General features: G+C 48.1%; 1 long non-coding RNA gene across 1 annotated transcript in view; it reads right to left on the bottom strand.

The window, feature by feature from the left end:
* Window positions 1-16,734: 16,734 nt before the first annotated feature.
* The window catches only part of LOC144774927 (uncharacterized), a 70,620-nt gene continuing 66,272 nt past the window's right edge, over window positions 16,735-21,082 (bottom strand). Inside the window, exon 3 of the long non-coding RNA XR_013600538.1 lies at window positions 16,735-18,955. This is a non-coding gene — a long non-coding RNA (uncharacterized LOC144774927). The remainder of the gene's footprint in view (window positions 18,956-21,082) is intronic.

Genomic DNA, 21,082 nt, shown 5'->3' with positions numbered 1-21,082 from the left:
CTCCAGATTTATAAGGATGTGTAAATCTGAGGCAACTCCAAAAATTTACCCCATGCAGAAGCAGGCGTTCGATTGGACCAACGAGGAGAAATACTTTTATTTTATGCATTCTGCTGCACTCATAGAAAAAGCAAAACATCATTATTGTTTATGTGTAGGAAAGGACTCCTTCCTGCACATAAACAATAATCCCTGCAACACAGGCACGCTTGCACTATGGCACAAGGGTGTTTGTGTTGGCACTAGGCAGCTATTTTTAGTGCCAGCGCAAGGGAAAAAACAGGGGTGCGCCATATTCTTGTAAATATGACACATCCCTGCTTTTTTTTTAAACAGCACAGTGCGACATTGCAAAATTTGCTGCAGGACTGCGCTATGGGATGTATGTCAGTACAACGCGATCTAAAAGATCGCGGTACTTGACAACGCAGGCATTACAACGCAAGTCGTTACAACGACTTGCGTTGGAGGGCGCGGATTTTGGAATCTTATAATTTTATATTCCAACACCAGTCCACGTAACAGTAGGGAAGGTGTTGGAATATAAAATTACAACATTCCTTGCCCAACAGCGTCACCCAGCGCAAGTCGTAGTAACAACTTGCGTTGTAATGGCAGCGTTAAAAAGGTACTGCGGTATAAACACCGCGTTCTAAACGATGTTTACCGCGCTATGCCATTTCCTTGTACATATGTCCCAAAGTTTGTGTGAGTCCTTTGTGAACATCAAGCAATTTCCTTATGAGAAGATCAGTGTTAGTAGGGAACTGCTGGTTCTCCTTTAGTGTTGTTTAACTGATGTTTGGGGAAAACCAGACAACTGTCCTTCAGGTACACTTCCCTCTCCCTGTGTTTTGTATTAATTTGGGAAAAGTTAGGGCCAACTAAGGGCCTCCAAGAGTCAGCAGAGAATCTGTAATAGCTAGCACAGTTTGGTGGTAAAAGCCATCTGAAGGTGGCCAGGTGAAGGCAGAAAGGCTACAAGGGATTAAAGTAGCAGTTGATGGGGCTGGATGCCCTGTGGACAAACTTGGAAGAATGAAACGCCTCATTCCATCACGATACAGAGAGCTGCCATTTCTTGAGTAGAATTACAAATTCTGGATGTGCAGGAGGTGTATGAGAGCTGGGGGCCGTGGAAGGATGGCAGGCATAGGGCCAATTGGCTGACAGGGTCTGCCCAGGCTTGGGGGACGGTGGTGGAGCTAATGATCCTCCACCACAGTTTTGCTGGCCTGTACTTACCTGTGAAATACTGACATTTGAATTGTAAAGGCATGTGTGGTAAAGGTATATGCGTAATAAAATTTTGCATGGTAAAGACATACTTTGTAAAGACTTATACATTGTTAGGGATGCATGGTAATGGTATTGAGTAGTAACAACCAGGTTGTAAAGGATGTTTCCTGTTTATAACATCCGGGGGCAGGAATTTGTCCTGTTAAAAGCTCAAGGAACCTTAGTAGCCACTCTCTACGGGCTGAAAAATGTTGACAGCTTAAAAGGGTAATTGGGCCATTATCCCCATTCTGTACCCAGTTTTGAACTGAACTGTACCTGAGCAACCACTAATAAAGGGGAAATCTGGGTTGCCCAAGATATTTTTATTCTCTACTACCCTGGCTGCTACTAATTATTCAAATTGCTCCTTGCAATATGGCCGAGCCCATCCTGGTTTTTAAACATGCCACTACTAGAGTGGGTGAGGGTCCTATGAAAGAAATCATCATATTTAACTAACTAGGTATGCCCGATGAATAAACTGCGGGTGAGGATACCTTTTGTGTATATGCTTGATAGTGTTGGGAGAACGTGTCCTTTCCCTGTAAAAAATGATCTTGCCCCTCCCATGATAGACTGATTGTTCACCTCCCTTTGCTTTTTGATTGCCCTGTAGGCCAGTCCGACCCTGTCCTGTGAAGGATTTAGCTGGGATGTATAAGGCTGGGTTGGCACGTGCAGGGCTACAATGGGAGCTGAGGAAAGTCTGCAGAGCTTAATTGACGATATATGGCCTAGTTGCATGATACCGCGTTTGCCTTTTTCATTGCATTTGAAGTTGTACAGCTCTTTGATTCCCTCCTTCAAGGAGCCCAACAATCCTGATGATGCTGAGGGAGTTATGTTATTTAATGCCAGGTAGGGCCCTGTAAGTACCCACGCGCGCTAAGTGTGGCTTACACTGATTTCAATTAAGTTTTTTACTTTCGATGTCCTTGGGCTTACACTAGGGATGTTATTCTTGAATGTATATATTACCCCCAGGTCCCTTATGTCCTCGTTCCATTCATTACAAAGTGGAGATGACCATCTCCCGACAAAAAAACAAGAGGAATGCTGGGACACTAATACTGCCCCTCCCCCTGGGAGTACATAAGCAGTACTTACCCAGCAGCCCTCCTGTTCTTTTTTTCTGTCTGTCGACAGAATGGATGGTGTGCTGGTGCTGCTCCTGCTGGGCTGGAGTGGCAGTGCTTCTCTTCTTCCCTTCGCCCGGATGCCTGGCTGTGAGGGCGCGGGGTATCCTGGACTGCCTCCTGGCCTGCCGGGCTTGCTGGGAGTCAGTCTCTATTGGAACCGGTGTTGTGAATGCGGAGTTCCTGGCTTTGCTGTGTGCTGCATGCACCTCCAGGCCCTTTGTGGCTGGGGCTGGAGTTCCCGGTTGCTTCCGGGTCGCGGGGTCGGCTTCCCGAGCCTGGCCAGGGAGCCGTGCCTCGCTGGATGGGCTCCTGCTGGATTCTGGAACGATGGTGGTGTGGGGGCCTTGTTCCTGGGGTTGGCCCCCACTCCGGGTGAGTCCCGATTTCGGGATCTTTTTTCTTCTGACTTGCGCACGTGGAGGGCTGATTTGATGCTGCTGTTGGCCTGTGCGTGGTTATTGCCCGTTTTCTTTCAGTTTGCCTTACGGAGCGTGGCTACCAGCGCAGGGGTTTGTGCCGGGGTGTCCGATGGCTGTGTTTTCTCCCGTACATGTGAGGATATGGTTCCCTGCCCTCTGTTCCGCTGCGGTTCCGTGTTGGCGCCATTCTTCCTGTGTTATGGGCCACTCACTGGCGATTACTGCTGCACATTGCCCCGCCGTGCTTTACCTGTCAGTGGACGTCTGGAAGTGGCTCATCGTGTTGGAAAGCGAGCGAGTTCTACGCCATTCAAGTCTCTGTATAATCGAGCTGTCTACGGCGTTGGTAGTTCTGGGTATTTTGCCACAGACATGTCAGTTACGATTTTATGTTGCTCGTGTTTTGCACTGTACTGTGGCTCAGAGGGTTTATGTGTGTGCTACCCGTTTCTGTTCGCTCAGATTGGTGTCTTGGGCGCAGTGCCTCTGCCTTTGCCAGGCACGTCCTTTTTGCTGTGAAAGGCTGTTTTGTCACTTTCTCTCTGACAGGTGGCCTGTGCAGCGTTTGTATGTGCCCTGGGCTTTCTGCGCTCGGCCGGGGAGGAGGGTATTCGGGGATTTGCGACACTGGGATGCCTTCCGTTTTCTGGCGTGCTTATGTGGCGTGCTTCTGTGGCATGGGGCGCTGGGGTGTCTTGTTCTTTTGCTGCATGTGTATATGTTTTTGTCAAATTTGCGGTGGGGGCCTTGTTGTGTTGTTGGCCCCCACTCTGGCTATTTTTGCCCCCCCTTTTTTTCTTCTAGGTGTTGCGAGGTGCTGGGCTCCATGGTAATTTTTGTGCCTCTGGTGTCGCTGGCACTCATGGACCGCGGGTTCGAGTCCGGCCGCAGCTGTCCTGATGTCCGGAGTTAGTAGGTCCTCTGTTGGTCTGCTGGTGCCGGTCCTGGGGTGATTTTCAAAAAAAAGAGTTTGGCCCATGTGGACAGAAGTGGGGTAAGGGCCCAAATACTTTGTAAAAAAGAAGAAAGGAACCCACACTTCACATTTCACACCATTCAATTTCGGATGAAAAAAGATAAACAAAACTTAATATGTTTATCTTGGCAATTAATTGTGCCGTTTTATTCAATAAAAAGCAACCTTTGCTGAATGTTCTTTAAGTCAAGAGAAATACCATTGCCTTTCATGTACTAACCATGAATGTCGCGATGTCTAATTTTTGCAACACAACACAGAAACATGAATCAAATTACATATACAATGTGGAAACATATAACTAATAAATAATGTGCAAAAAAGTGATACCATATCACACAAAAGGGAAGAAAATGTCAAAGTATTTTTCAATCACAACATAATGAGCACTTAATCACAATATTTGACCGATAAGCGGACTTCCAATGAGTCTGCTGAAAACACAACCACCGCTCGGTAGAAGTGTTAGTAGGCTTCAAATTCCTAAGCAGTTTATCTATATTTCAAGACTTAGGACTTGAACAGGATCAAGTCCTAAGTCTTGAAATATAGATAAACTGCTTAGGAATTTGAAGCCTACTAACACTTCTACCGAGCGGTGGTTGTGTTTTCAGCAGACTCATTGGAAGTCCGCTTATCGGTCAAATATTGTGATTAAGTGCTCATTATGTTGTGATTGAAAAATACTTTGACATTTTCTTCCCTTTTGTGTGATATGGTATCACTTTTTTGCACATTATTTATTAGTTATATGTTTCCACATTGTATATGTAATTTGATTCATGTTTCTGTGTTGTGTTGCAAAAATTAGACATCGCGACATTCATGGTTAGTACATGAAAGGCAATGGTATTTCTCTTGACTTAAAGAATATTCAGCAAAGGTTGCTTTTTATTGAATAAAACGGCACAATTCATTGCCAAGATAAACATATTAAGTTTTGTTTATCTTTTTTCATCCGAAATTGAATGGTGTGAAATGTGAAGTGTGGGTTCCTTTCTTCTTTTTTACAAAGGTCCTGGGGTGATGGCAGGCGTACCTTCTTGCATTCAGCGCTGGGCTACGTCCCCTATTGTTTTTTGGGGTCTCCTGCTGATGACTCAGGAGTCCACGCTGCTTGCCTTCTGTGTGGATAGTTCCTGGTCTGCGGCCTTGCCACCGGCCCGCCCCGGGTCTTGCTGTTCTCGAGTGGTGGGCGTTCCGAGGGTCTGCTCCCTTTGGTTCTCTTCTTCAGGGGGTGTCCTTGCTCTTGGCGGCTCTGTGAGCGTTCGCTTTTTCTGTTTCTGGCCTGCCTCGGGTTGGCATGGGTTCCAGTTGCCTCTGTGGTGGCTGGTTCCTTTTTTCGCTGGCTCTGCCTTTGCTTGCTCCTGGGGTTCCCTGTGTTGTTGGAGTTTTCCTGCCTGCTTTCTTGCGCCTTGCCCTCTGCTGCTCTTGTGTCTGTGTCGCTTCTCTCTTCTTCGGCGACGGCCTGTTGGGGGTGCGTTCTGTTCCCCCTCTGCTTTGGGCTCCCTGCCCCACCTGGTGGTGGTTTCGGTGTTCCTGCTCATCGGTCCACTGCGGGGGAAGGGGGGGTCCTGTGGGCTCCCCTGGTTCCGGTTGGCCTGCCGTGCTGTTCATCCTCGGTGGCCTTGCCTCTGCTGCAGGCTGGCTGTTGTGGCCTCTGCTCCGCTTGGGTGTCCTGGTTCTTCTCTTCCTGGCTTCTGTGTGGTTGGTCGACGTTTGGGGCTCCTGGTTCCTGGCCCTGTTCCTCCTGTCCCTTGGGCTGCGCCTGGTTCCTCTCATGGATGCTTGCCGGTGTCTTGCCGGGGGCTTCCCTTTGCTCTGGCCTGGGACTTCTAGTGTTGTCCGGGGGGATTTTCTGTGTGCTTGGCCTGGTTGCTTCTGCACTGGCTCCCCCTGTGCTTGCCTTTGGCTTGCTTCTGATGTTTCCTGTCCGCCCCTCCTGTTTCTGCCGTGGTGCCTGCCTGGTTTGTTCCTGTCTGGGGCCTCCTGGCTGCTGCTGGTTCCTGTCGTGCCTCCTATTCTCCGGGTTGGTGTGCTGTCCCTTTGCTCCGCTGTCTGCTCGGTGGTTGTGCTTGGTCGGGCCGGGTTTGTACCTGCCTGGCCTCCTGGGGCTGCTGGGTGCTGTTGGCTTCCTGGTCCATCTGCTGTCGGGGGTGTTTGCTCCCTGGGTTGTTCTGGTCTCGTCTGGTTCCCTTGGTGGGTGCCGCTCTGGGGTTTTGGCTGGGGCTTGCCGCTCCTGCATGTTGGGCTCCCTTTTGTGCTCTGCTTCCTTGCTGGTCTCTCTTTGAGTCCTGGCGGGGTGTTCTGCAGTTGGGGCCGCTTCCTGGGGGTTCCTTCTGGGCCTTCTCCTGCTGTGGGTTCTCTTCCCGGGCTTGTTTCCCCGGGGTTGTGGGCCTGTGTGGGTTTCTGTGGCTCTGGCTCTGTGGGGTTCTTGCTGGTTCTGTGTGGCCTCGGGCTCTGCCTCCTGGGTTTTCGGGCTGTGCTGTCCTTTCGGCCTGCTCTGTGAGTTTGTTGCCGGAAGTCTCCTGTTTCTTCCTGGTTCTGGAGTCCTGGCTCGCTTCTTCCTCCCTTGCTTCCCTGGGTTTTGTACCACGCCCCCCTCCCTCTCTGGTTGAGGTGCGGTTCTGTGGTGCTCTGGCATATGCGGGTCCCTCCCTCCTGGCTGCGGGTTGTCTGTGGTTTCCTGCTGCTGGTCCTCTGCTTTTCTCCTTCTTCCGCTTTGGCCATCTGTGTGGTCTGGCGGTTTTTTAGCTGGGGGTTCCCGTTTCCGCCTGCCCTTTGTTTTTGTCTGGGCACTGTATGGGCTTCTTCTGGGGTTTGCTTTGGCCTGCTGTTTCCGCCTGTGTGATCGGTTGCTTGGCTCCGGTCCTGGCTTCCTGGTTCTGTTGCCCTGTTTTTTTGCTGTTTGCTTGGCTCCTCTCGGGTGTTGCTGGGTTCGGGCCTTGTGGTTGTGGTCTGGGTGCTATGCTCCTGGGCTTTTCTTTTTCCGCTGCTCCTGCCCTTGCTACTTGTCTGGCCTGGGTGTGGGGTTCCTGGGCGGTCCTGTGCCGTGTGGGCACCTTCTTTGTGCTGCCCTCTTTGCTCATTGGGCGGCTGCTGGTGTTTCCCGGTTGCTCTGTGCTCCCCTCCTGCCTTGTGTTCCCTCCCTTTGGGTTTGGGGTTGGGTTTTTTCTGGGGTTGTGGTCGTTGTCTCTGTGACCTTCCTGGTTTCTTGAGTTGGTTCCGGTCTTGTTGGCCTCTCATTGCTTCGTGGGTTTTCGGCTGGTTTCTGGGGTAGGTAGGCCAGTTTCTGGCCTGTGCTTTCTCCTTTCTTTGGCCTGGGTGCTTGTGCCTGCACTCTGTTGGCCGTTTTTTTCTTTGGCTTTCTTCCGGGGTGACTCGTTTTCCTTGTGGGTCTCCCGGGTCCTATGTGCCTTCCTGCTGGTTCTGGGCTTGGCGGCCTTCTCCGGTGGGTTGTTTGACGGGTCCTTTGTGTCCTGGTCCTGGTCCCCGTCCCGGTGGCCGGTTTCTCGGGTTGGCGGCCTCCTTTTCTTTTGGAGCCCTGGCCTTTTTCTTTGTCTCCGGTGCTTTCCCTGCTGTCCTGTGCTGGGTTGCGGGCCGGTTGTTTCCTGCGGTCTTCCTTTCCTCCTTCTCGTGCACCCTTGAGTTGCTGCTTTGTTGTTGTTTCCTGGGTGTGCTTGTGCGCGAGGAAGGCCGGGTTTCTGCACTTTGTAATGAATGGGACAAGGACATAAGGGAACTGGGAGAAATGCTCTATTACATACTGGTAACCTTCATTACACAGGGTCCCGTTGTCCTCGTCCTATTCATACGCCCCTCCCTCCCTCCCGGACGGCCGGCCTTCCTGTCTGGGCTTGTTAGAACAGGAGGGCTGCTGGGTAAGTACTGCTTATGTACTCCCGGGGGGAGGGGCAGTATTAGTGTCCCAGCATTCCTCTTGTTTTTTCTGTCGGGAGATGGTCATCTCCACTTTGCAATGAATGGGACAAGGACAACGGGACCCGGAGTAATGAAGATTACCGGTAAGTAATAGAGCATTTCTTGTGATTATGCAAAATTGTGATTCTGGTATTGGATATTTGCTTTTTTTGTTGCTTTTTTCATTACTGCTTTTTTCATGAGCAAAATGTTTTTCTGTTTTTGGACTGCTTTGTGTAAGTTATTCAATGTTTATGTGCTTTTGAGCAAAAAATGTAATAAAGAATTGTGATTATGGAAAAACGTAGTAACCCACGGGGGATTCGACCCTGTTGTTGATTGCGACCCTGAGGCAGGAAGCTTCTGAGATGTTAGGCTGACAGGAGGCGGGATACAGATGTTAAACCATTGACGAGACACGCAGAGTGGCTCCTGGGGAGTGTAGGTCACAGGAAGGGCTGCACGTGTCTGTGCTTCCCTTTGGCCACACTTCCTGGACTTAATCACCGAAAAGGGTTTCACAGGTGCTCCGATGCCTAGTTGACACTCTGCCCCACAGCAGAGCATGTGGCAGTTCAGTGCAGGGGGTCTGGTTTGACAAACTATAGCTGGGCTCAGAGAGTTAACAGAATGGGCTGTGAGTATTTTCCACTTCCATAGTTGTATATTGGCACTTTCTAATAGTTTGTAATGGTGTATAGTGGTTTCAGCTGGTATTTTTTAAATGTTACTATTAGAATTTCTCCGTCTTTTCGCTGCACACATTATCGACCACTCTGCAAAAGCGAAATGTGGGCTGTATCTGGATCAATCACGAACCATATGTAACTGGCTAAATGGAATTCCCAGAAGGGTTTTAAGTGGGATAAATAAAAAGGTGGGGTCTTTAAAGGGGGGCACATTCCTGCTTTTTCCCCCGGGCTGGGGCACAATGGACTGCCGTGTGCCAATGCAGGTACCCTTGCGCCATGGTGCAAGGGTGTCTCTGTTGTAGGGGGTGATTGTTTTTTGTGCAGGAAAGGATACCTTCCTGCACAAAAACAATCACAAGTGGTGTTTTGCTTATTCTATGTGTGCTGCAGATGCAACAAACATAGAAAAAGGAAAAATGAGGAGAAATAAAGGTATTTCTCCTCGTTACGCCTCCCTTACGCCTCTCCTGGGGAGGTGTAGGAATCTGGGCATTCCCAAGTTTATAAAACTTTGTAAATATGGGAATGCGTCAGGTTCCATGGATGCTGCGTGGGAACACCTACAGCAACACCCATGAAACACCCCTTACACGCAGAGTAATGCGTGAAAGGGGTCATATTTACACGGTCATGAAAAGCCACGCAGGATGGTGGCTTTACATAGTCTTGTAAATATGGGCAGGAACACGGCGCCACCGGTGGGTCAAAAGAAGTGATGCATCGGTTTCACAAAAGACTTGTAAATAAGCCCCTAAAACCCTGTAGTTCACAATGCGTGTCGTCTGACTGGCATGTGCGTGCGTCTCTGTGAGCTTTCGGTTATTCCATCCAGTCACATCATACAATAACGGACATGTGCCTGAAACAAACCAGACCTTTTGGCTTTGCCAATGTTCTTTAGCAGTATAAGATAAATTAGCAACAAAGATATTGTTATGGAAAAACAGAAATGAAAATGTTTCAGTTCTGAAAATGTGACACTGGGAAATAAATATTGCGGCGGTCTGTGGAAGGGGCTGTAGTCTTCAGAGTGTCACTCCTTTCCCCCCTTCACATCACTTTTTCTTTGAGGCTTTTTTCGCCCCATCTTATCTCTTTCCTGTTCTGCACCCTTTTTTTAGGTCTCGCCTGTCGATGCGCATGCGCATCGAGCTTGCGAGCCTATTGCGGCTCAAACAACGTTTAACTACGAAGCAAGGAATCGTGGCGATTCCTTGCAGTGCCCGTGACTTTTAAGCTCAATGCGCATGTGCATTGAGCTTAAAAGCGCGTGCACAGCCGCCCGCATTCCTCCGACACCTTTGAAGTGAAGCTTAGCTTCACTTCAAAGGCCCGGCTTCTTCACACCCACATGCCGCTCTCGCTCTCCCCGCTCCGCTCCGCCCCCTCCCCTGCCCGGCCCGGCTTCTTCACACCCACATGCCGCTCTCGCTCTCCCCGCTCCGCCCCCTCCCCTGCCCGGCCCGGCTTCTTTACACCCACATGCCGCTCTCGCTCTCCCCGCTCCGCCCCCTCCCCTGCCCGCCGTGTGACCTCGGCTTACACTCACCCCTCCTTTCTCCCCTTTAGGCTGCTTTCGGATGCTTTGTTCGCAGCTTGTCATTTACTTTTGCATTGTGGGCGTATTATGATTCCTCATCAACATTCACTTGGATGAGTCAGAACATATTGGCCCTCAATATGGTAAACTTGAGCAATTATTGATTTAGCTGATCCAGTCCTTTTTCTGTTTGATTGTTTAACAGCACCACACCCATAATCTTTACTGTCCTAAATAGTCAGAAATCGTCAAGTAGAAGTGGGAGAAGGTCTGGTCTCAGTGGCGCAAATACAGAGGGAGTTGAGGTGCCTAAAAGTGTGTATTAAATGTATGGATGTATAATCGATCTTGCCTGTTTCATATACATCTAAAGTTGCCGCTCTGGCCATAAACTCTTGTAGCCGACCCTAGGGTCGCTCTTGGGGGTCGATGAATGTACTTGACATCCAACAAATGTTACACAAATTGACAACTGTATTGCATGCATGATTAACAATGAAAAGTATGTATTCAACTTGAGCTTGTTTTAATAAAAAAGATTTTGGGATTAAAGATCTTGCCCTAGCTTCTTGTATGCATGGTGGGGAAAGCTGTGATGAGTCCGGGGAACTAATGTGCATACTGGACCATGCAGTTTTGTTTTCCACCTTTAAAATGATTCTAATGTTTTAGGAGAGGACGCTTTGCAGTCTGGGACTAGTAGTTTCAGGTTTTACCATTACAAATAAGGCCATATACATCTCGCTAGGCAATCTCCTGTTCTTAAAGCATGGTGATGGTGCCATTGCACAGTTAAAAGTACTAAATAACAATAGCACGTTGCAGGGCTCCACTTAGTAGTTATTGAGCCGACTTCACTATTGGGGGTAACTGAATAACGAGAGAAAGCTGGGCGGATTTAAGCATCGTAGTTCATCCAGTCACAGACAGATGACCCGCGTCGTATATAACCGCCTCAGCCCGCCTTAACTATATTTTGTTTCAAACTGTAATTTATATTCTAGACCGGCCTGACTTGTAGGTCCTGATTAATGTAAAACCTGAAACTACATGTCCCACAATGCTTGTGCGTTGCTGAGACTAGAAGGCAGTGTCACATGGATGCATTTGGGCAAATCCTAGTAATTCCGTCGTTAATCTGCTTCAGCGCCACGATCCGGAAATAATGCGCTGCATTAATACAAATGCAGTGAGCAGTGTTAGCTTTTCTCGGCTCCTTTCCCCTCCCCCAGGTGCATATCCCACATTCCTGCAAAACAAAAGTTGCTATAGTTTCTAAAATCAACAGGCACCCTAAGTGTGTGTTCCCGTGCGTCCATGTAAATGTGTGATGGTATTGTAAATATGCAAAATATAGCTTTAGCAAATTATTACCTGCTTTATGTTCCTATTTAGAACAAAAATTCCTTTTTTATGTGAAAATAAATTCAGTTTTAGCAAACTAAAAGTGTTTGGAAGGTTAGTCTTGGTGTTTATGTATTCAAGGCTTTACAGCGACTCACTGGCACACGGCGCTGCTTGCAGTTAAGTTACTCTCCCGTATATCTTCCCCAAACACCTACCGCCCCTCACGGCTTGTTATTTAAGAGTAAGATTGTTCGTAATTGTGCCACTACACCCATTTTGTGAAAAAAAAACTCACTCCCTTACATAAAGAACAAAATGCTGCGCTGCAGGAAATAACTGATTACACTGATTACACGCCCAAAAGGACATTAAGCTGTCAACAGATATACAATCCAGAGCGAAACATAATACGAAAATAAACCGCAAAGCAAAATACGGGCTTTCCTACTCCGCTTACCCAGGCTCTTCCTAGGTGGCTTCCCCCTTTCATTTCACTGCGTTTCCATAGGCCTTTTTCAAATTTTTTCCTCTGGCTGTTTTCTCTCCCATCCCCCCCACTTTCTGTCGCTCCACACCCGTTTCCAAATATAATGTCCTGCTCCAACTGCTAATCCAGGAGGTGCCTGCCCCCCCGCAGCTCTCCAGTTTGCGCTTCAAGTCTGGGATCCAGTGTAGATCGATTCATAGAGCAGGACAGCCAGGGAAGTAATGCTGCCAGCAGCTACTTTTACCTACCTCACTTGGCCCTGCTGCCTCCTACCTATCTGCTCTACGTTCTATCTCAGGGGTCAACAGTGGACACTGCCAACACTCTAACAGCTGCCATTAATACATAAACAGTGAACAGTACCATCACAGCACTAACTAGGAGTGGCGTGCTACTGTAACCGCACAGCTGTGTCTACCGCAGTGATAACACACTAATAATGGGCACTAACAACACTACACGTTCACTGACAGCTGCCATTCCATATTGGGCGCAAGTATCCGCTTGCTTACTGTAATATGTTCTCTTAGCCTGGCATATTTCTTTGTGACCCGAGCTGGGTTGCTGCAGGTTGGCGTCTGCACTTTCCCCCAAATAGTTCCCATATGTACAATTAATAACACTCACCCTCACTCACCCTCACTCACCCTCACTCACCCTCAAACCCTCACCCACACTCACCCTCACCCTCACTCACCCTCACTCACCCTCACTCACCCTCAACCCCTCACCCTCAACCCCTCACCCTCACTCACCCTCAACCCCTCACCCTCACTCACCCTCACTCACCCTCACCCACCCTCACCCACCCTCACCCTCACTCACCCTCACCCTCACTCACCCTCAACCCCTCACCCTCACTCACCCTCAACCCCTCACCCTCACTCACCCTCAACCCCTCACCCTCACTCACAACACATATTGTGTTACAATAGGTGTCACATTTGCGAAAGATAAAACTATCTAGAGATGTAGCATAACGACCAGAGCTGCCATATAAGTCACATAAATACAAAACATGTTGCATTCCAAATGCTATAGGTGTCACATTCGCAAAAGTTATAACTATTGGCATTGTAAATGACAAAGCCATCAATTTAGCAATTTTTAACGACCAGAGCTGCCATATAAGTCACATAAATACAAAACATGTTGCATTCCAAATGCTATAGGTGTCACATTCGCAAAAGTTATAACTATTGGCATTGTAAATGACAAAGCCATCAATTTAGCAATTTTAACAACGAAAAAATAAATAAATTGTCATTTACAAGACCAATAACTACAACTTTTCTAATGCGAAACCTATTGCATTCCAACCCCACTCACCCACGCAACGTCACTCACACACGCAACGCCACTCTCACACGCAACGCCACTCTCACATGCAACGCCACTCTCACACGCAACGCCACTCTCACACGCCACTCATCCACGCAACGCCACTCATCCACGCAACGCCACTCATCCACGCAACGCCACTCATCCATTTGCAAAACGAAAAAAGTTAAACTCTTCTATTGCGAGACCTATTGCATTTTCAATGCTTGTTACTCTCTCTTACCGCACATACATCCTTGCATCTTTCACTTCAGCATCACACACATTCACCTGTAAGCATTTCTTTCTCTTTCACCCTGTCAATAATTCAGCAACTTTCTACCTCCTTTACACACTTTCACACACACACTCACAATTATATTTTGACTATGTCGCAATTGCTCTGTGCGCTCTGCAGAGGGGCCATGGATTTGATGAGCGTATATTTATGACCTTTATGACTCACAGATTCGAAATGTGAGAGCCTAGCACTGTTGCCTTCAGACTCAAACCCAGGGCTCTCACCCGTGGCTGTTAGAAACACCGACCCATGACCTGAACTTACACAGACACCTACCAGCGACCCACTTCACAGGAGGCACAACACAAGATTAATATACTGCATGAAAAAAGTACATTAAAATAGTATCCCGGAAAAAGTAGATACCCTCAGGGGAATAAATAAAATACAATATGTGAAATGTAAAACAGGAGCGACCGAAATCACATGGATTACCCTAATGGTTTTACAGCAATTTTTGAGGCATCATTGATTGAGAAATGGATCAGCGTTTTCCCTGTTAAGGACATCAAGATAGGGCCCAAATGTGACCTGCTGCCATTTTTATTATTAAATTACTGCAGGGGCAGAGACCGGAGGGGCCCGTCCCGCTTAAAGCTTTGCCTTCCAGGACGGAGGGTCTTGGGCAGCCTTTGAATTGAGAAGCACAGCTGTGCACAGAAGCATAACCCTCGGCCTAGGACGCTGTGCTGAAGGGATGGGCAGGCGGTGTTGTCAGCTTTGGTGCCTGGGTGGTGTGTGCATGTTTGTGAGTGGGTAGGTGTGGCGACAGTCTCCAGCAACACAATGTAATTCTAACAACTTGTTCTCATATGGAACAACCCCCACTGGGTGGGGTACGGTCAGGAAACGTTTCATGTTTGTTTACAGTCCATGCCTTGGTTCTAACACAACGATGTGCTGCTTGTGTCCACAGCTGCCAAGCTTTGAAAGCCACGGGAAAGCTGCTTTCCTAAATTAATCCATGGAAACAGGTGTTTTCTGGTGGTAAGAATGTGGGCTTCAGATCCACAAACCTTGGTGTAAATTTCAGTTTAACATGTGGCTAAATTGTGTTACCATGCGCTAATCCTCTTATTTCCTACTTTCTCATTTCTTTGGCTAACAGCCACAACCTGAGCCCAGGTTTAAAAGTTGTGCATCAGGTTTATGTCACTTTTATGATGTAGATCTGACGCAAAATCAATTTTCGTATTCACAAAGCAACACAAATATTGCTTTGCGCTCTGCGCCTGGTCCATTTTAAAGACATGCATAGGGTCTATTACACACGAATGCGGCTGTGGAGGGCGGGCTTGGTTGCCTCCCCTGTGTGCCTCAGATGTAACAAGGAAGATGGTACGTTGATGCACACGGTCTGGCAGTGTCTCTCCCTAGAACGTTTTTGGAGGGGGGTCTACACTTGCTTGTCGGAAGTTTTGGGGCGGGACCTTCCTCGTTCGCAGAAACTCGCTCTATTGCACGTCCTGGAGGGGATAGGCGGCAAAGTTTATAAATGCCATTTATTATTGTTGGGTCTCACATTAGCAAAAAGGGACCTAGCAAGGGCATGGAATAATCCGGGGCCCCCTGCGGTGGCTGCGTGGAAAAATGGCATGGACCATTGTATGGGCCTGGAGAAACCTATTTTCATTGTCAGGGGGTGCCCTATGAAACATTACAAAATATGGAAAAGGTGGGCAGACTATGGGGGATTGCTCTTAGACCTGGTTCCTGTAGATCTGGATCAGCGATTATAGACCCTGGGCTTGTTGAGGGGATCGCGGGAGCGGGGTGGGGGGTGGAATTCTAGTGGGTAGTTTATATGTAAAATTCGAATGGATCGGCCTGGAGTGGATGTGTTGTGCAATCGGGGGGAGGGGGGGTGGGGAGTTAGATTTTTATTGTATCACCTTTCATGTTTTTATTTGGGTATTGATTTCAAAATGTCAAAGTCAATAATTCATGCCTTGATTGTGCATATGCCTCTGGGTTACAGGGCCCTGCTATACATGTGGCACTTGACAAATAAAATGTGTTTTTAAAAAAAATATTGCTTTGCGCTGGGTTTTAAAAAAAAAGAAAAAATAAGTAGAACAAGGCAGCTGTACTGGGCGTCACAGAGCATTCCATAGGTGTTGCGTAGACTTTTCCAGACATCCACCCATGGATTTTGACCAAACCCATACTTCCAAAGAGTAGTAGAAATGGGTTTGCGCCAAAATGCTTTTCCTGCCTGAGGCTGGCATAATGAGAAGAAATATTTTAAAAAACATCCTTGTTATTTCCTCTTTGTATGTGTGATGCATTCTAATGAACACATGCAAAGAGGAAAAAGCCACAGTTTTCTGAATATAAATGATCCTGACCATAACCCAGGCATCGTTGCACTGTGGCACAAGGGTGCCTGCGCTGGCGCTTGGCAACCCAAAGTGTGCCTGCGCTGGCATTGGCAACCCGAAGTGTGCCAGTGCAGGGAGAGAGCACAACTCTGCCATTACTTTGAAATATGGAACAGCTCTGTTCTCTTTCAAGCAACGCAGTGCATTAACTGTATGTGGGATGAGAAACTGTCACTTTCATCTCTTAGCTCAAAAACACCCCTGCTTACAAGATTACTCAATATCACTATAGACAGTGCAATCTGGGAGTTGTATCCCCTTGAAGCAATTAGACTAAAGTTCTCGATCACAATTATATGTAGAAGCAGAAACTGTGCTTTGGAGTGTCCCAATGATCTGGAGTAGTTCAATAAGACTCCTATTGTCCCTTCGAGTTTATTGGAGCAGTATCTAATGTGTCCTTGGATCTTTTGTGGGGGTATGAAGGTTGGTGCTATAAGATAGGTGGCCAAACAGGAAGAAGAGTTTCAAAATCTTTATCAAGGAGACCCCATAGTGTGGAAAAGGATAGGTTAAGGAGAACAATCTGTGCTTCAAATGATCTGCCGGACTACGCTGCAGCACCTTACAGACAGTCCTAAAAGGTTGTTCTAACAAATCTCACTAGAACAAATTCACATCCTACCCACCCCTATCTGACAGAATGACTCATCCACCAGGGTCTTTCGCCGTTCCACCCCTCCCGGTAGTCACATTATTCCCTTCCTTCGTGCTGTGTGCACCAAACCCTATGCAATCTGTTCTATCGTGACCGCCTGCCATAGAGGCAAATTCTGGGCAGGCAATGTTAAAATTCCAAACAGCGGGTCAACATTCAGGACAAAAATTCAGGACAAAAGTCAATTTTACGGACAAATAGGTTTAAATCAAGCAATAATATAACATTAATCAAATAGACTACTGACACAAGTGCAAGTCAAGGTAGTTTTATGTTCTTTGGTTTATATAATATAAAGCTGTATTGAGCATTATATGAAACTTGACTTTTTTGCAGATTAGAAATGAGCAAATACGACGGGAGTGTGCGGTGGCAAGATGGCCACACCCTGAGGAGCTCCGTAGCACCGAGCTATGTTTAATTTTGAAGGGACCTCTTTCCCGCAACTCTAACGCTCACAAAGGGGTATGTGAACATCGTAAGCTGCCAGGACTGTGCAGGCTAGTTTCCGAAGTAAATTATGCCGGATTAGACCCCTTTTCTCCACTTATCTCCATCGCCTTAGCACCTCCACGTATAGCGGCCGCCATTTTGTGCATTTCTGAAGCAGCGCGCAGAAGTGCGGTGTGTAGCTTTCCTCAACATGTATGTGCTGATGTATTTGACTTTGTTTTAATCCCAGCATTCAGCATGTTCTTAAAAAAGGATTGCTTATCACTGTTTTATAGAGTTTGTGCTTGGTTTTATATCTGAAACCTCTTCTTTTTGTCATAATGCCAGCGTCATTATCCTCTCTGTGCTCTTTACAGTCACCTGTTGGATTATTTTAATATCTCCCGCACCAAAGCCTCCTGTCAAAGGACATGTCTGCTCTGCTCTATATTGTGCACTAATGAAGTACACAGATCTGCCCAGTTAAGGATCTCAGCACATCTGCTGACTGCTTTATTCTCAAGTACCTGTTACACAGTGGTAATTATTTCCAACCAGTGGTCCTTTTTCTTAACAGCATTGTCAGGGCGGTGGGTTCGGTGCACTATTTGCTTTTGCATCTCATTGACCATTTTTAATTGTGTTTTGGTGGTCTCTTCCTTGTCCTTACAAGTGAATTTTTGAGACTGCCTTATTCACCTTTTCATCATGGATCATTTGCAGTCTAATAAACAGCATGGGGCCACAGGAACTTCTTCTAAAGGTTGTAAGGACTCTGTAGCAAACACCAGTAAGCGAATTAAGAAGGATCCTTCTTCTCCATCTAAATTACCTCTCCCCTTCACGTTGGAGGACATCATGGACGAATTGTGCCTTATTCACCCCTTTATGTCGGACACCTCTGCTACTCTCCAAAGAATTGAAGAGAAATAGTCAGGCCTTGACTTGAGACTTTCTGATGTTGAACAGAAGGTAGGTGACGCTCAGGATGTTATTGCCAAAGTTGACAGTCTCACTAAAGAAGTCACCCAAGTTAAGAAAACTACAGAAGACTTAGAAAATCGCAGCCGGCGTAATAATTTACGCATCTATAGTATTCCAGAAGGTTCTGAAGGTTCAGACATGATCTCCTTCATGAAGACTCAAGTTTTGCAGATCGATGGCCTTCCAAAGTCAACGCGTTTTAATATCCAAAGAGCACACAGACTTGGGCCTCAAAGCGCTTCCTCCTCCGCCAAACCAAGAGGTCCTCCCTGTGCTGTTGTTGAAGATCCCTGTTCACACCACCTGTTTGTCAATAATGTCGGAACCATCTTGTTGCTGTTTACCCTAATGTCTGGTAAGTTCCCTTCCTTTCTTGTCTCACTTATTTATTATTTTTCCACTGGAGTATTTTCTCCCTTTCCTTTATATTGTCATGTAAAGTTGTTATGTTTCCTCTCTGTGTTCCTCTCTGTGGAGTGGCTCTCCTGACTTTTGCTGTTCCACCTCCCTCATTAACGTTTTTTGTTTTTTCGTTCGGCATAGCTAAAGCTTTCTGGCTTTTTGCCATCTCTTCTTTCCTACCTTCTTTTTTAGGGCGACTGTGTTCCCCCTCTTCACTACTCTCTCCTTTCCTCCCTCTTTTTCCTTCCCCTTTCTGGCAATATTCTCCTTTTCTATTTCCGTCTAAATCTTCTTCTCTTCCTTTTCAGCTTATGGTTCTTTATTGTTCTCTCAGCCTGCTCCTGTAGTGGCCATACGGTACAATTTCTTCTCTTTTTGATGTCCTTTGCTATCTTCATCTTTTCATCCTCTCTTTACTTTTTTATTCTCTTCTCATTACCTTTTTTGACTTTTCTTCACTTTCAAGCCTACCCTTATTCAAACTCCATGGATGAGTGGTCTTCGCGTTATCGCATGGAATGTTAAAGGTATTTGCAATCCTGTGAAAAAACAAGTGTCTTATCGCATTTAGCTAGATTGAAATGTCAAGTTACATTGTTGCAAGAAACGCACCTCAAATTGCAAGATCTGTCTTCACTGCGTAAACAATGGGTAGGAGAAGTTTCTGCTCCCCAGCTGTGAATAACAAAAATGGCGTTATTTTATTTCATAAGTCGTTAAATGTTCAATTACAAAATGAGTTTCACAGTAATAATGGTAGATGGTTGTTTTTAAATACTACTGTTAACGCACACCTTTCCTTTTGTAATGTTTATGGCCCAAATGGTATTGATTTAACCTTTTGGAATGCATTTTCCACTCTTCTTTCTTCGCATGCAACTGATGATTTAATTGTGGGTGGTTATTGTAACAAACTCATGGAGCCCTTTTTGGATCAGAAATCACAAACCAGATATGTTCCCAATAAAATGCAGAAAGCTTTTTATAAAGCCATTTCTTCTAGAGGTCTAATAGACATCTGGAGAATATCTCACCCTAGCACACTGGAATTTTCCTTCTTTTCCCTCGTCCATAGATCCCACTCCAGTATTGATTAAATTTTTCTCACTCAACACGCCTTACAATTCATGACTAACTCAGAAATAGTCTCTATCCTTATTTCAGATCCCGCCCCGTCATTTTGGACATGAGGGACTTTTTGCCTTGCTGCCTCTGTGTCCCTGATCTGCTCCTCGCCTCCCCCTGCCCATGAGCCAGCTCCCCCCACCCCACACCACTCCCGTTCCGTTCCTTCCCGCCGCTACTCCCCTGCGGCCCCACCCCCCGCACACCCATTGGCCTCCCTGCTCCCGCCTCCCAGCTGCTCCTCCCTCCCAAGCCACCTCATAGGCAGGATGAACAACGGTAGCAGGAGCGACCTCTGATCCTGCTTGCATGCAGGTCGCCCCCACGCCGCTGCTCGTCACCTTTTGCCTTGCTGCCTCTGTGTCCTGAGCTGCTCCTCGCCTCCCCTGCCCGTGCGCCAGCTCCCCCTGCCCCACAACGCTCCTGTTCTGTTCCTTTCTGCCACTGCTACCCTGCGGCCCCGCCCCCGCACACCCATTGGCCTCCCCGCTCCCGCTTCCCAGCTGCTTCTCCCTCCCAAGCCATCTCATATGCAGGCCGAGAAGCAACCGCTGGCGGGCGCGCCGCTGGCGGGCCAAAGGCGCACCGAAGGCAAACCCGTCTGTGCACGTCCATGCCAGGCCCATGCCCAGCGCCAGAACACCTGGTCTCCACGAACGCCACGACACCAGAATCCACTATGACGCCAGCACCCTCCGCGCACTCAACACCGGCCGAAACCACACCTGCTTCCAAGCTGCCCCGAAACGGACCCACAGACCCTTCTTCTGCCACACCTGCAGCTTCACCTGCGACAGAACCACCAAACCACCAAAGACTGGACCCAACCACCTCCGCTGCATACTCCTCAACACCCGCTCTGCACGCAAACATGCCGTCGAGCTCTGGGATCTACTCGATACCTCCGCCCCAGACGTGGCCTTCCTGACCGAGACCTGGTGGAACGTCTCCTTGGCGCCCGACATCGCCATAGCCATCATGGATGGCTACAAGATCCCCCGCAGGGACCGCGCCAACGGAATCGGAGGAGGAATAGCCATCGTCCACAGATCCACCCTCAAGGTCGCCACCCACGCTGACGACACCCTTAACACTGCCGAACACCTGCACTTCCGGATTCACACCGACCCCAACACCACCCTCAGAGGAACCCCCGTCTACAGACCCCCCGGACCCCAGGCTCAGTTCAGCGACTCCATCGCCGACCTCACCAGCACCCACGCACTCGCTTCCACGGACTACATCCTCCTCGGGGATCTGAACTTCCACCTCAAGAACAACAACGATGCCAACTCAGCCACCCTGATCGCCAACCTCGCCAACCTCGGCCTCAGACAACTCGTCACCGCACCAACCCACGCCGCTGGCCACACGCTTGACCCCATCTTCTCCACAGGCTGCCACGTCTCCTTCGACCACACCACCTAACTCCACTGGACCGACCACCGCTGCATCCATTTCACCTTCAAGAAATCAACCACACACCACTGCACCCAACAGCTGCCTCACCGCTGCTGGAGCAAAGTCACCGAAGACCAGCTGATCACCTCCCTCACCAAGAACCCACCCACCACACCCACCAACCCAGACGCCGCAGCCCGCAACCTCAGACAGTGGATCGACTACTGCGCCAACACCCTCGCCCTGCTCAAGAAACCCTCCAACAGCTAAGCCAAC

The sequence above is a fragment of the Lissotriton helveticus genome, chromosome 1_1, assembly GCF_964261635.1.
Source record: "Lissotriton helveticus chromosome 1_1, aLisHel1.1, whole genome shotgun sequence".
Lineage (NCBI taxonomy): Eukaryota > Metazoa > Chordata > Amphibia > Caudata > Salamandridae > Lissotriton > Lissotriton helveticus.
Note: the sequence above shows the minus strand (reverse complement) of the source record. Positions and strands in the feature narration are given on the sequence as shown.